This window comes from Pinus tabuliformis, chromosome 5_2 (assembly GCF_031772625.1).
Source record: "Pinus tabuliformis cultivar Carrire ecotype Pingquan chromosome 5_2, CPIR1, whole genome shotgun sequence".
NCBI classification, from domain to species: domain Eukaryota; kingdom Viridiplantae; phylum Streptophyta; class Pinopsida; order Pinales; family Pinaceae; genus Pinus; species Pinus tabuliformis.
In genome coordinates, this window is record NC_142306.1 from 647,474,795 (window position 1) to 647,481,632 (window position 6,838).

The following is a 6,838-nucleotide window of genomic DNA, read 5'->3' on the forward strand; positions in this document are numbered from 1 at the left end:
TATCCCCTCATGGTATCATAGCTTGGATAGGGGATGTCTAGCAATAGAGAGCATTCGTATAGTTGAGCCTATAATTGGTTGGAAAAGTCTCCTTCCCAAATAAGTTTCCTTCTTGAAATTTCAGATAAGTTTTGCCTCTAATTCCTATTATTATTGTTTTTTCATTCTTTGAATTTTGTTGCTAAACTTAGAAATTGGAAAATGTATGTTATTTTTTTGGTATGGAATTTAGAAGGTGGTACATGTGTTAAATTGTCATATCAATCTTGTATGGTGACTTAAGGTGTATAAGTTTGTCACATGGTTCCTCACCTATTTCCATAGTTATAAGGGTAATGATCCATGTCCGGTATAATCTAAACCACTAAATGTGTATGGGCAATGTTTGCACTCCGTAGTTTTCCTATGCTGAAGAGGAAACTGTAGAGGTAACCACAAACCACTTTAAAGTTGGGATCTAGCCCTTCCAGCTTCAGAGAGGGCTCTCTCTGTATGAATTTTCAATTACTGTCTTAGGTTTTAGGCTAGTTATGAAGATAAAAAGATAGGTTTTAAAATTGTGGTTGTAGGATGAAGGAGGGTTCCATTGGGCATGGAGTCATAATAATGTTCAGTAATCAATAAAAAATAAACATAGTAGCTAAAACAGGGTGAGGTAGGCAAACTCCTGGATCTTACAAAATATTTGTGGTATGGATGAGATGAATAAGAGTGAGGATCAATTAAATATAAAGCATACAAAGATGAATTTTATATTTAATTTCAGAAGGAAAACATTTAGATTGCTTAACAAGCCAGAGCAGAGTACTGTGAGTAAATTCTACTCATAATCTTCTTGTAAATAGTCAAGAAAGAGCATTCATGCGGAAACAATATTTCCTCTGTATTTCTGAATTGATTACTTCAAATAAAATTCCACAGTTTACAATCAAAATAAGGATCTTCTCTTTTCTCCACAATCAACCCTTTCTACTTTCTTTTACAAAATATTTATAGTCTGTCTAAAAAATATTCGGACTTGAAACAAAATTTATTACAAAAATAATATCTACTAAAACGGTGTAGATATTTCAAAAATAGAACTAAATAATAGTAATTATGGATTGATTTAGATGTTTTTCACACACTTCGAGGATTGTCGTTGTTGATTGTAGCTACAATTTTGCGCTTCTGTTGACTGCTCCTGATATTTAGAATTTTGTTTGATTTACTTGATGAGCTCCATTAGTTTATCCCATCTGTCTTCACTCAGGAATAAGAAATTTTACCATGTTTCTAAATCTTTCATCCACCTCTGTATATGTTTCAAAAGTTGGTTTATTAAGAAACAGGTGATGAATTTCATGTTGGATAAACAAGTCATATTGTAAACCTTCAATGAAAGCATGTCCACTTATTATCCCTCTTACTTTGGAAAATTTATATTTATCTATAGCTATATTGCACAACTGGACCTAGTAAGTTTCTAATGGTATCAATTTGTCATTAGAAGCTCTCAAAGGTGGAATCCCTTTCTCCTGCAATAGATTGAATTTCATGTTGAATCTTCTCACCTATAGCTCTAACTCTTTACATTTATTTTCTAGTTGTACCATAAGATTTTTCTTTGTTATAACTCTTTTTACCTCCATGATTGTGTCTGTTTTGTCCAGATTTGTAGTTCTTCAAGCTCATCTTTGGTTTTGAGTTCGACATCTTGATGATTTGGTATGCTTCTATTGTCTTATGTTCGATCTCAACCTTTATTTTTTCAAATTTTGCCTTGACATTCTGTACCAATTCTTCTTGCTCAAATATAATTTAAAAGGATGACCATAACTCTGTGAGATTGGCATTAATATTATACCATATATTTTTCTTAGCTTCTGCCAATATTTTTACTATCAATGATTGGTCTTCTTGAATCTATTGAGTAAGCTTGAAGTTTTTCTGCACTTCTGTAAAATATGCATTGTCAGTTTTAATCTTATTCTCTTCCATTCTTTTCACTACTGCCAACAATCTTTCATTTTCTTGATTGGTCAATGATAAATTTCCCAAAGCTTTCATTAATTTTTCAGAGGACTCTGCAGTGGTGGACCCAGTTCTTTCTATTGAAGTTGTTGTCATTGTCTATTGTGCTAATGTACCTGTTTCTGCTAACTGTTCCTTTTCTTTTAAAAGTATCTCCATATATGTCTCCATCTTCTGAATTTGAACATTTTTCTCAATTATCAACTTGAACAAATTTTCTTTCTCTACTTCCAGCTAAGTAATTTCTTTGGCATGTGGGTGCTCTATAGTTGGAAGTTTGAGCTGCTTTCTCAAGGCTTGAATATCCGAATTTTATTTTCTTTTTATAATCATTTCCTCAACTACTTTAATGTCACTAGGATCATATCCTAACTTAATCACCAAATATTCAAGAGATTTAATTATGGTGTCTTTGGCCAAGGATGACAGTCTTTCTATCTTTAGCTGTGAATGAATATTGTTCAGAGAGGCTCACAATTTAGAGGCTGCCATGGTCAAGCTTGTTAATGTTGAATATATCATCTCACCAGCCTGTTTATTCAAGTAAATATGATCAATTGCATGAATCTTCTTGGTGTCAAAAGCAAATACAAATGTTTTGTAATCTTCTGCACTTTTAGCGACTGGAACTATAGGTTCCAAGAAAGCTAATTGGAACTGCCCCTTCTCTATGTCAAGTGCAGACAACAATAAGTTGTAACCTTCAATGCCTCATTTTTCTTCTTAATCTCTCTGTACCTGGCAAAAATATTTTGTTGTGTTGCAATCTTAGAAGCAGAATTCTTGGGAGACTATGTTGTTTCTTCAATATGTGCAAAAGAAGTAGTGGGAAAACCTGTTAAAACAATTGTAGTTTTCTCTTGTGAGCCTTTTTCTTTTGAGGACTCTCCCTGATTGTTTGTTTTCTTTCTCCTCTTGAAAACTATAAAGTCTACAGCTTGAGATTTTGAGTCTGTGGGAGACATACTTTCCCTAGACCTTTTAGTTTCTTTTTCTTTTGAGATAGGAGTTTGTAGGAATTTCTGACTCATAATATGTTCTTCAGTTTCTTGTAGTGTATTCTCTATCCACTCCTCCTGATTTGCATATTGCTCTATTTCTTGTCTAGGTGTATGTACATAAGGTGTGGTCCTCTACTCCACTCTTAATTTTGAAATTATCCCTAAAGGATCATAAGACCATGTGAAACTTAATTTAAATTTCATTTGCTTCAGTAAAACATCTGTCTGCTTAGTTGTTGCTCTAGTATTGATGATGAAAGGGTCAAACTTTGCCTTTAGATTAAATTTTGTCTTCTACTTTCTTGATACAAAATGTAAGTCATACATTCATCATTTGCTTGATGTATTATAAGGAAAAGATTCTTATTGGCACAAAAGTTGGTAACCTGTAAGGAGGGATTTCACATCCATATATCCTATTCTCTGTATAGTTTTGGTAAAGATATCATTCTCCAACCTTTGCTTGCTTCGTAAGATGTAAAACCCTCTTGATTTCTGCTAAAATGCTTGGTATAGCATCACTACTGAGAAGACATAAGGATGCATGGAAGAATTGATCTACAAAATTACTGAAGGAGAGTTCTTATGAATTTGTCCTCGCTAAGGAAGTCTAGTGAATGACTAACAGTGGTCTTCCCTGTGCATCCAACTTTTGTAACCAAAACTTGAATTTGTCTGCTTGATAAAATAACAACAAATATACAAGAACCAACTAGTGTTTGAATGAGACTTCAGAATAAAACATCAAAAATTGATCATGAACAACATCTGACAGAAACTCACTGTAATTTAAAATGATTGAGGGCTTCTTACTAATAGAAAACACTGAAAAAAGTCCTAATATTACTTCATCTACCCATTTATATGTAGGATAACCTAATAAGAAAGCGACCATAGAAATAACTTGCCTTGACATTTCAGGAAAGATAAAAGCAAAATATGGGGGATTGGGCCTAGGTAACTATTGGGTTGTGTTATATTCTTTCCACGTAGTTAATAGGGGGTTTGAGGGGCACCCGTAACCCCACTTTATGGGGTCTGGGGCAGCGCCTCGGAAAATTTTGGTTTTGGACCCGATGTTAAGTTGGGCGGACCCACCTATGGTTTTGTGCATGATTTTCGCACATGTTTTTTAGATGCAATGGTTTTCGGTCCATGGTATCGGATGCTTCGGCATGTATAAATATGTATTGTAACATAGAAAGGAACATAATGAAAACTCAAGATGGTAGTCCCGGTTTTGGGATCCAGGGGAAAATCTTTGTGTATATGTGTTTTATGTGTTCTGCTCTCGCATTATTTATTTTCTATGTTTTAGAATTCGTATGCAGGTAATTTCTGTACGGGGTTAAAACCTACATTTGGTATCAGAGCAGTTTTGGCTTCAAGGGGACGCCTTTGTTGCTGAGGGTTTTCGCTCGGGCCTATGGTAGACCCTGTTCAGTGGGATATCTGCAAGATTGATTCTAGTGGTGAAAGAAGATGGTGAGAAGTGGAAAAATAGAGATCGAGAAATTTAATGGTCAAAGTTTTGAGTTGTGGAAACTCAAGATGGACGATCTATTGGTGGATAAAGATCATTGGATCGCGGTAGATCCGGGTACTAAACCAACGGGAGTGTCTGATGAAGAATGGAAGAAATTGGATCAGAAGGCAAAGAGCACAATACGATTGTGTGTCTCAGATTCAGTATTATTGAATGTATCAGGGGAAGCTACAACAAAGGTTTTGTGGGACAAGTTAGGGACTTTGTACCAATCTAAGTCTCTGGTGAATAAACTGTTCTCACGGAAAAAGTTGTATAACCTGAGGATGAAAGATGGAGACTCGGTGACAGAGCATCTGAACGCATTTAATACTGTGGTAAGTCAGTTAGCATCTGTTGATATTAAAATTTTAGATGAAGATAAGTGCATTAGTTTGTTTTGTTCTCTACCATATTCGTGGGATAGTCTAGTTATTGCAATAGGTAGCAATGCAACTGCCTTGCATTTTGATGAAATAGTCTCATCCTTGCTGACGGAGGAGATGAGACGGAAAAATACAGAGAGCCAGAATGGTGATGCCTTGTTTGTACGAGGATGGTCCCAAAATAGAAACAAAAATAAGTCATCGAGTGGGAGATCTAAATCTCCAGGAAAACTTGTAAAGGTGGTGTGCTGGAAATGCGGAAAGGAAGGGCACTACAAAAGGGACTGTAAATCTAAAGCTCCTGATAAAGGAAAGGGATCTGATGATGCTCCTTCTTCAGAGGCAAAAACCACTTCAGATGAAGGTGGGGATGTGTACTTGGCTTCTTCAAGTACACATGTAGATCATGAGGCATGGTTGATTGACTCAGGTGCATCCTTTCACTTCACTCCCCATAGAGAGTGGTTTTGCAAGTATGAGAAATACGATGGTGGTGATGTCTTCTTAGGGGATGATAGGAAGGCTAGAATCATTGGTCGCAGAAAAGTAAAGTTGAAGTTGGAAGGTGGAAGGGTTAGAACACTTCCGGGTGTTCTGCATATTCCTGCATTGGCCAGAAATTTGATTATGTAAGCAAGTTGGATGATGCAGGTGCAAAAACAGTGTTCGAGAAGGATACCTGCAAGATGGTTTGGGGAGCACTGGTATTGATGTGAGGAGCTCGGATTGGAACTCTATACAAGCTGCAAGGTATCACTGTTATTGATGGGTGCAATAGTTCTCTGGTTCCTGAAAGTGGAGTAGAAAATCTAGTGGTCTCTGGAGAGAAGACCATGCTGTGGCATCAAAGGCTTGGACATATTGGAGAGAAGGGCCTTCAAATACTTCATGGTAAAGGTATGGTAGAAGGTATGAGTAATAGCTCTCTGGATTTTGATTTTTGTGAAAATTGTGTATATGGGAAGCAGAATCAGGTGAGTTTCCCCTCTGGTAGTAAGAGGGTGAAACAAATATTAGAGCTTGTGCACAGTGATGTGTTTGGACCTGTGAAGGTTCCATCACTGGGTAAGTCTGTGTACTATGTATCATTTATATATGACTTCTCGAGGAATACATGGATATATTTCCTTAAGAAGAAATCTGAAGTCTTTGACAGGTTTAAAGAATTTAAGGCTCTCGTGGAAAATCAGACAGAGAAGAAGATAAAGGTGTTGAGGACAGATAATGGTGGAGAGTTTTGCAGCAAGGAATTTGAAGAATTCTATAAGAAGTGTGGTATATCACTTAAGAAAACTACTCCATATACACCTCAGCAAAATGGAGTTGTAGAAAGAATGAACAAGACGTTGATGGAAAGGGCAAAGAAGCATGCTCAGTGGTGCCGGATTAGGACAGGAATTATGGGCAGAGGCGGTGGATACTGCATGTTACCTGGTCAACAGGTCACCTTCATCAGCGTTGGAGGATAAGACTCCACAAGAGGTATGGACTGGTAAGAAACCCTCTCTTTCACATCTGAGAGTATTTGGATGTGATGCATATGTACATGTTCCAAAGGAGAAACGAGCCAAGTTGGATAGTAAATTTGAAAAGTGCATCTTTATTGGGTATAAGGATGGTTTAAAGGGTTATAAGCTTTGGCATCAGTCACACGGAAGGTTGTGTACAGCTGAGATGTGGTGTTCAGAGAGGTGAAAGATGTTATTAAACATGAAGTCCAACGAAAGGAACCTGATAAGATAGAGTTTGAGCTAAAGGAGGAAGAATCAGATTCTACAGTAGAGGAGGAATCAGAAGATGAAGAGCCACAAACTCCGGCTGTGAGAAGATCAGTTCGAGAAAGAAGGCAGCCTGAAAGGTATAGTCCATCTGCTTTCTGTTCAAATTTTGCTTTATCTATTACTGACGATGAT